The sequence below is a fragment of the Colobus angolensis genome, unplaced genomic scaffold, assembly GCF_000951035.1.
Source record: "Colobus angolensis palliatus isolate OR3802 unplaced genomic scaffold, Cang.pa_1.0 Scaffold23, whole genome shotgun sequence".
NCBI classification, from domain to species: domain Eukaryota; kingdom Metazoa; phylum Chordata; class Mammalia; order Primates; family Cercopithecidae; genus Colobus; species Colobus angolensis.
The window spans coordinates 11,149,663-11,158,643 of NW_012115488.1; the positions used below are offsets into that span (position 1 = coordinate 11,149,663).

Genomic DNA, 8,981 nt, shown 5'->3' on the forward strand with positions numbered 1-8,981 from the left:
TACCACCAGGCCTGCCCTATGAGGGCTCCTGAAAGAAGCTCTAAATATGGAAAGGAAAAGCCAGTATCAGTCACTGCAAAAACATACCAAAATATAAAGACCAATGATACAATGAAGAAATTACATCAACCAGTGTGCAAAATAACCAAATAATAGCATGATGACAGGATCAATTCACATATAACAATACCAACCTTAAATATAAATGGGCTAAATGCCCCAATTAAGACACAGACTGGCAAATTGAAGAGACAAGACCCATGAGTGTTCTGTATTCAGGAGAGCCATCTCACTTGCAAAGACACACATAGGCTCAAAATAAAGGGATGGAGGAAAATTTACCAATAAAATGGAAAGCAAAAAAAAGCAGAGGTTGCAATCTTAGTCTCTGAAAAAATAGACTTTAAACCAACAAAGGTCAAAAAAGATGTCACTTCCTCTCAAGATTGGCGTTTGTTTGGTGGGGTCCCACGCGGGTTCAAGATGCGTATTGAGAAGTGTTATTTCTGTTCGGGGCCCATCTACCCTGGACATGGCATGATGTTCTTCCACAACGATTGAAAGGTGTTCAGATTTTGCAAATCTAAATGTCATAAAAAGTTTAAAAAGAAGCACAATCTTCGCAAAGTTAGGTAGACCAAAGCATTCCGGAAAGCAGCTGGTAAAGAGCTTACAGTGGATAATTCATTTGAATTTGAAAAACATAGAAATGAACCTATCAAATACCAGCGAGAGCTATGGAATAAGACTATTGAAGCAATGAAGAGAGTTGAAGAGATCAAACAGAAACGTCAAGCTAAATTTATAATGAACAGATTGAAGAAAAATAAAGAGCTACAGAAAGTTCAGGATATCAAAGAAGTCAAACAAAACATCCATCTTATCCGAGCCCCTCTTGCAGGCAAAGGGAAGCAGTTGGAAGAGAAAATGGTACACCAATTACAAGAGGATGTGGACATGAAAGATGCTCCTTAAAAATCTCTGTAACTATTTCTTTTGTGTACATTTGAAAATGCCCTTTGGGTACTTGGAACTGCTAAATTATTTTATTTTTTACATAAGGCCCCTTCAATGAAAAGCGATTAAAACACATCTTTCCTACATTGCCATCTACATAACATCAGATATTACGGATGTTAGATTGCATCTCAGTGTTAAATCTTCACTGATAGATGTACTTAAGTAAATCATGAAAATTCTGCTTATAACTATACAAGTGAATTGTGGATGTAAAATGGTTATGCCATTTGGATAATGGCACTAGGCAGCATTTGCATAGTAACTAATGGCAAAAATGCATGGCTAGTGATGTATAAAATAAAATATTCTATGCAGTAAAATATTCCCTTTGTTAATGTTATAGACGGGGAGGATACAAAAAGGAACTAACAATTTGTATGGCAGTGTCAAATATTATTTTTATTTTAGTATTTCTTGTTTTGGTTTACTTGCATCTTAGAAGAGCATAATGACATTGTTTGATGAGGCCTAAATTATGCTGGACTGTTTTGACCTGGTTTAACCCTTCTGATAGGTAGTTGTGGATGTTGGGGATGAGAACTGAATAATCTTTGCCTGGAGTGACACTACACTCTAGAATTTCCACTTTGGAGAATATTCAGTTCTAACTTGTGATTCCTAGTAGAACAAATTTTACTTTTCTAGTCCAGCAATGATCTAGAAGCAGAGGAATTCCAGCGCCTTTTAAAAGTTATTATGTGGCTTTCTTTTAAAAAGCTCCTGTTTTTGCAAAGTAGAATTTGTGGGTACAACATATGTTCATTATTTGTACATAAAATAAAACCGTTTAAAAAGTGAAAAAAAAAAAAAAGACAGAGAAGGACATTACATACTGGTAAAGGGAAAAATTCAGCAAAAAGAGGTATCCAATTTAAATGTATATACACCTGACACAGGAGCACCTGGATTCATAAAACGAGTTCTTAGAGACCTACAAAGAGACTTAGACTTCCACACATTAATAGTGGGAGACTTTAACATCCCACTGTCAGTATTAGACCAACGAGACAGAAAATTAACTAGAACATTCACGACTTGAACTCAGCTCTGGATCAGGTGGACCTAGTAGACATCTACAGAGCTCTCTACCCCAAATCAACAGAATATACATTCTTCCCAGTGCCAAGTGTCACGTATTATATAATCAACCACATAACTGAAAGTAAAACACTCCTCAGCAAATGCAAAAGTACAGAAACAATAACAAACAATATCTCAAACCACAGTGCAATCAAATTAGAACTCAGGATTAAGAAACTCACTCAAAGCCACACAATTTCATGGAAAATGAACCACCTGATACTGAATGACTCCTGGGTAAATAGTGAAAGTAAAGCAGACATTAAGGCAGACATCAAGAAGTTATTTGAAACCAATGAGAACAAAGAGACAATGTACTAGAATCTCTGGGACAGAGCTAAAGCAGTGTTAAGAGGGAAGTTTATAGCACTAAATGCCCACATCTGAAAGCTAGAAAGATCTCAACACCTTAACATCACAATTAAAAGATAAACAGAGGCAAGAGCACACGAATCCAAAATGCAACAGAAGACAGGAAATAACTAAGGTCAGAGAAGAATTGAAGGAGATAGAGACACACACAAAAATCCCTCCAAAAAATCAATGAATCCAGGAGGTGCTTTTTTTTTTTTTTAAGAAAATGACAAAATAGATAGACTGCTAGCTAGACTAATAAAGAAGAAAAGAGAAGAATCAAATAGACACAATAAAAAATGATAAAGAGAATATCACCACTGACCCCACAGAAACACAAACTACCATTAGAAAATACTATAAACACCTCTATGCAAATAAACTAGAAAATCTAGAAGAAATTGGTAAATTCCTGGACACATACACCCTCCCAAGACTAAACCAGGAAGAAGTAGAATCCCTGAATAGATCAATAGCAAGTTCTGAAATTGAGGCAGTAATTAATAGCTTACCAACCAAAATAAGCCCAGGACCAGATAGATTCACAGACAAATTCTATCAGAAATACAAAGAGGAGCTGGTACCATTCCTTCTGAAACTATTCCAAACAACGGAAAGGGAGGGACTCTTCCCTAACTCATTTTATGAAGCCAGCATCATCTTGATACCAAAACCAGGAAGAGATACAACAAAAAACGGAAACATGAGGCCAATATCCCTGATGAACACTGTCGTGAAAATCCTCAATAAAATACTAGCAAACCAAATCAAGCAGCACATCAAAACCCTTATCCACTTGGATTAAGTCAGCTTCATCCCTGGGATGCAAGGCTGGTTCAAAATATGCAAATCAACAAACGTAACCCATCACATAAACAGAACTAACGACAAAAACCATATGATTATCTCAATAGATGTGGAAAAGGCCTTTGATAAAATTCAACATCCCTTCATGTTAAAAACTCTCAATAAACTAGGTATTGCTTGAACATATCTCCAAATAATAAGAACTATTTATGACAAACCCACAGTCAATATCATATTGAATGGGCAAAAAGCTGGAAGCATTCCTTTTGAAAACTGGCATAAGACAAGGATGCCCTTTGTCACCATTCCTATTCAACATGCTATTGGAAGTTCTGGCCAGGGCAATCAGGCAAGAAAAAGGAAATAAATGATACTCAAGTAGGAAGAGAGGAAGTCTAATTGTGTCTTTTTGGAGACAAGATGATTCTATATTTAGAAAACCCCATCATCTCAGCCCAAAAACTCCTTAAACTGATAAGCAATTTCAGCAAAGTATCAGGATACAAAATCAATTTGCAAAAATCACAAACATTCCTTTAAACCAATAATAGACAAGCAGAGAGCCAAATCATGAATGAACTCCCATTCACAATCACTACAAAGAAAATAAAATACCTAGGAATACAGCTAACAAGGGATGTGAAGGGCCTCTTCAAGAAGAATTACAAACCACAGCTCAAGGAAATAAGAAGGATACAAACAAATGGGAATACATTCCATTCTCATGGATAGGAAGAATCAATATCACAAAATTGGCCAAACTGCCAAAGTAATTTATAGATTCAATTCAATTCCCATCAACCAACCATTGATCTTCTTCACAGAAAAAAAAAAAAAAAACTACTTTGAATTTCATATGGAATCAAAGAAGACCCTGTATACCCAAGACAATCCTAAGCCAAAACAACAAAGTTGGAGGCATCATGCTAACTGACTTCAAACTATACTACTAGGCTACAGTAACCAAAACAGTATGGTACTGGTATCTAAACAGACATATAGACCAATGGAGCAGAAATAACACCACACATCTACAACCATCTGATCTTCAACAAACCTGACAAAAAGAAGCAATGGGGAAAGGATCTCCTATTCAGTAAATGGTGCTGGAAAAACTGTCTAACGATATGCAGAAAACTGAATCTGGACCTCTTCCTTACATCGTACACAAAAAATAACTTAGCATGAATTAAAGACTTAAATCTAAAACCTAAAACCATGAAAACCCTAGAAGAAAACCTAGGCAATACCATTCAGGACATAGACATGGACAAAAACTTCATGACTAAAACACCAAAAGCAATTGCAACAAAAGCCAAAATTGACAAATGGGATCTAATTAAACTAAATAACTCTTGCACAGCAAAAGAAACTATCATCAGAGTGAACAGACAACCTACAGAATGGGAGAAAAATTTTGCAATCTACCCATCTGGCAAGTTTCTAACATACAGAATTTACAAAGAACTTAAACAAATTTAAAAGAAAAAAAAAAAAACAACCCCATCAAAAAGTGGGCAAAGGATATGAACAGACGTTTCTCAAAAGAAGACATTTATGCAGCCAATAAACATATGAAAAAGAGCACACATCACTCATCATCAGAAAAATGGAAATCAAAACCGCAATGAGATACCATCTCACACCAGTCAGAATGACGATTCTTAAAAAGTCAGGAAACAATAGATGCAGGTGAGTTTGTGGAGAAATAGGAATGCTTTTACACTGTTGGTGGGAATGTAAATTAGTTCAACCATTGTGGAAGATAGTGTGGCAATTCCTCCAGGATCTAGAACCAGAAATACCATTTGACCCAGTAATCTTACTGGGTAAGTACCCAAAAGAATATAAATCATTCTACTATAAAGACATGCACACATACGTTTATTGCAGCACTATTTACAATAGCAAAGACATGGAACCAACCCAAATGCTCATCAATGATAGGCTGGATAAAGAAAATGTGGTTCATATATGTCATGGAATACTATGCAGCCATAAACAGGAATGAGATAATGTCATTTGTAGGCACAAGGATGAAGCTGGAAGCCATCATCCTCAGCAAACTAACACAGAAATAGAAAACCAAACGCTGCATGTTCTCACTCATAAGTAGGAGTTGAACAATGAGAACACACGGACACAGAGAGGGGAGCAATACATACCAGGGCCTGTTGGCAGGTGGGGGATGGCGGAGGGAACTTAGAGGACAGGTCAATAGGTGCAGCAAACCACTATGGCACATGTATACCTATGTAACAAACCTGAACATTCTGCACCCGTATCCCTTTTTTAAAGAAGAAAAATTTAAAAAGTAGTCTTATTTATCTATTAATATTATTTAAAAACTGTGGATAAAACCCTGGATAAACCACTTTAACCTAAACTACCCAAATTTTAAAATCAAATGTTTGGACTAAATCACTACTATGGTAGCCAGAATTCTAAAAATGTTCCTCCACAAAGACCTCAAACTCTTTGTTCAATTAAACACCTATCTACATATTACTGCAAAAGGACTTGGCAGATAGAATTAAAGTTAATAGTTATCTGACCTTAGAATATGCAGTTTATTCTGGATCACCCAGAAGGAGCCAGTGTAATTGCATGAGCACTTAAATGTAGAAAAATAAGACAGAAGGGTCAGTCAGTGAGCTCTAGTGGAAGAGAAAAGCAAAGAGATGAGATGGAGGAAGAGGTCAAAAATATTTAAAATATGAGGAGTCCAGCCACCATTGCTGGTTTTGAAGATAGAGGATATAGTTACAAGTCCAGGAATGTGGGCTGCCTCTAAAAGCTGAGAACAACATCTAGTCAACAGCATCCAAGGTAATGGGAATTTGAGTCTTACAACCTTATGGAACTGAATCCTGCCAATTAATGTAATGACCTTGGAAGCAGATTCCCTTCAAAAACCTTTAGATAAGCGCCTAGGCCACTTAAACCTTCATTTGTCTTTTGCCACCGATTAACCACACTGTGTCTCATAACCTACAGAAACCATGTGATAAAAAGTGGGTGTTGGCTTTTGTTCTTGTTTGTGGAAATTTTTTATAGCAGCAATTGAAAACTAACACAAGCACTTTCATGTTTTTTCTAATCATATGCTGACTGTTGAACAAGTACTTCCATACTTTATTTAAGCCATGAAGGCATTTCTTCAAAAGAAAACTTGAGTTGTAATTCAATGGAAGTAAACAAAGAGAAAGTGTTGCACTCAATTTGTTTCTTCCTTGTATGTGATATCTGAGGCACCTCTGGAAAACTGCAACCATTAAGTTGGAGTTTATTAGATTAACTTCCAGATCTAGTAGTCAACACTGCCTTAAAATATTCAAGAAGAATCTAGTTTCTGTGTGATCCAAAGATCATAACATATTATAATCCTTTTTAGCAAAATGAATACAAAATTATAACTACAAAATTAGATGTTGTGTTAGTTTGGTCTCACACTGCTATAAAGTTACTAACCAAGACTGAGTAATTTATAAATAAAGAGGTTTAATTGACTCACAGTTCTTCATGGCTGGGGAGGCTTCAGGAAACTCACAATCATGGCAGAAGGTGAAGGAGAATCAAGTCCCTCCTTCACAGGTGTCAGAGGAGAGAGAGAGGGTGCGCAAGAAAAATTGCCACTTTTAAAACATCAGATCTTGTGAGAACTCTCTGATTATCTTGAGAACAGCATGAGGAAAACCACCCCCATGATCTAGTTACATCCCACCAGGTCCCTCCCATGACATGTGGGGATTACAATTCAGGATGAACGTTGGGTGGGGACACAGAGCCAAACCACATCAGGTGTAAAAGAATATATTAATTTAAAATGAAAATCATAAACGTCAAAAAGTTGAAAAATATCCCTACGACAAAGTATTCCAATAAATCACATCGTTATTTTTATTAAATAATTTCTGAATCTACCTCTGTAATGCATTTTAAAAATTGTTAAGATATAAGCCCTTTGTTTCTTCACGTAAAAGTAATTTCATAATATTTACTATAGAGAGATGGAAAGATACTACTCTCCCTAGAATGTCTGATAGATTGTTTATTATTATTGATACCATAAAAAATTACATTTCAGTTACCATTATTGGTATCATTATATGACTTTTTAGGATTCCTGTCACATTACAGAAAAACTTTATCAACTGCCTGTTGTATATGAGTCTTTTGCATACAATTTGAAAGATTTTTCTAGAGACTAGAGTCTCCCTCCATGCATATAAAACATTTTTGCTGTCTTCTGTTACCCAGATAATTTTGGTACTGGGTGCCAGGAACATGTTTATATCATCATATAATGGAACTCTGGTCTCTCTGTCTTCAGGTCATGAAATTGGAAAAACTAACAATAATTTAACCATACACAGAAATGACTGAAAACTACTTAAACATGCCCATTAAACAAATAAACAAACAAAAAATGAATGTATCCAACTCAACTCTTCCCTAGCAAGACACACTGAATTCCCATCCTCTAATGTCAGCTATGACAGAGGGAAGGGCACAGTGAAAGGAGACAGTCTTAATTGATTGCAGTTAAATTGTCTGCTTTTCTAAATATTACAGAAGTACATGACCAAAAGACTATATTACGGAGTTCCTCCAACAGCCTTGGAATGGTCAATGCAAATGAAGATCCCTGAAGCTTAAATAAGGAATATTGGCTCCTTACTACATTAGAATGCAATCATTCTTCTTTCAAAGATTTATGGTCAGTTGATATTTTTGATGAGCTGTCATTTTAGTGCGGGGATAAATGAGAACTAAATCATCCTTCTGACTAGTATTGGTGAAATAGCTAATTGATATTATTAGCACAGTCGGAGAACGTACTACCTTAATTTAGTGCTCTTTCTAAATGAGCTAAATTGATCAACAATAGTATATTTTAGTGCTGGGAGGAATTACTTGGGTACTTCTCAAAATTTTATATTTTGTGGAGGGCATGAGATTCTGAGTAAAAAAAAAATCCAACTGCCTTTTTTTTACATATCTATCGTATCATTGCCTCTTCCTAACATAGTAACTTATAATGATTCCAAGTTTTAGTAAACTTTTACATAATATTTTCTCTATTCTTAAACTAAGTGATATGTCCATTTGTTTAAATGAAAAATAACAAACAGGTCCACCATTCCATATTAACTATATAAAGTCAGAATTTTAGAAGGTTTTTCTTAGGAATTCTGGAAACTATTTTAGATTCGACAATAATATGGTCAAATGGAGCAGAGCAGATTGTGTAACTTTTACACTCCAACTTCATTTTTCATTAAAAAAAAAAATTGCTCCCACAAATGTCAGCTTGAGAACAGAAGACATAACAAAAGACACTCCTGGGATTGAGAATATGGTGCCTGAAGCCCTGTGAATCTAGCAAATATTCCCTTGGAATGATTCACATCTGTATCCGTGAAAAGTGGGTTTTGTGTTTTTTGTTGTTGTTGTTGGTTTGTTTGTGTTTCAAATTTAGGCAAACATAAAAGAAATTGTACAATTTTTTTCAAGTTTTTCTGTTAAAAATGTATTTCACACCCCAGGAATGAGATGTTCCTTTCTGTACAACTCCTATGTGTTTTAAAAGATTGTGGGTATAATCCATAAAAAACAATAAATAAATAAAAGAGAGAGAGAGAAAGAAAGAGAGAAAGAAAGAAAGAAAGAAAGAAAGAAAGAAAGAAAGAAAGAAAGAAAGAAAGAAAGAAAGAAAG

The 8,981-nt window shown here is 35.4% G+C and overlaps 1 pseudogene across 1 annotated transcript; it reads left to right on the forward strand.

The window, feature by feature from the left end:
• The first annotated feature begins 483 nt into the window (after window positions 1-483).
• Window positions 484-1,824, forward strand: LOC105513403 (annotated as a pseudogene). The gene has a single exon (XR_001002021.1). The product of XR_001002021.1 is annotated as a probable ribosome biogenesis protein RLP24 pseudogene (transcript).
• Window positions 1,825-8,981: the final 7,157 nt, after the last annotated feature.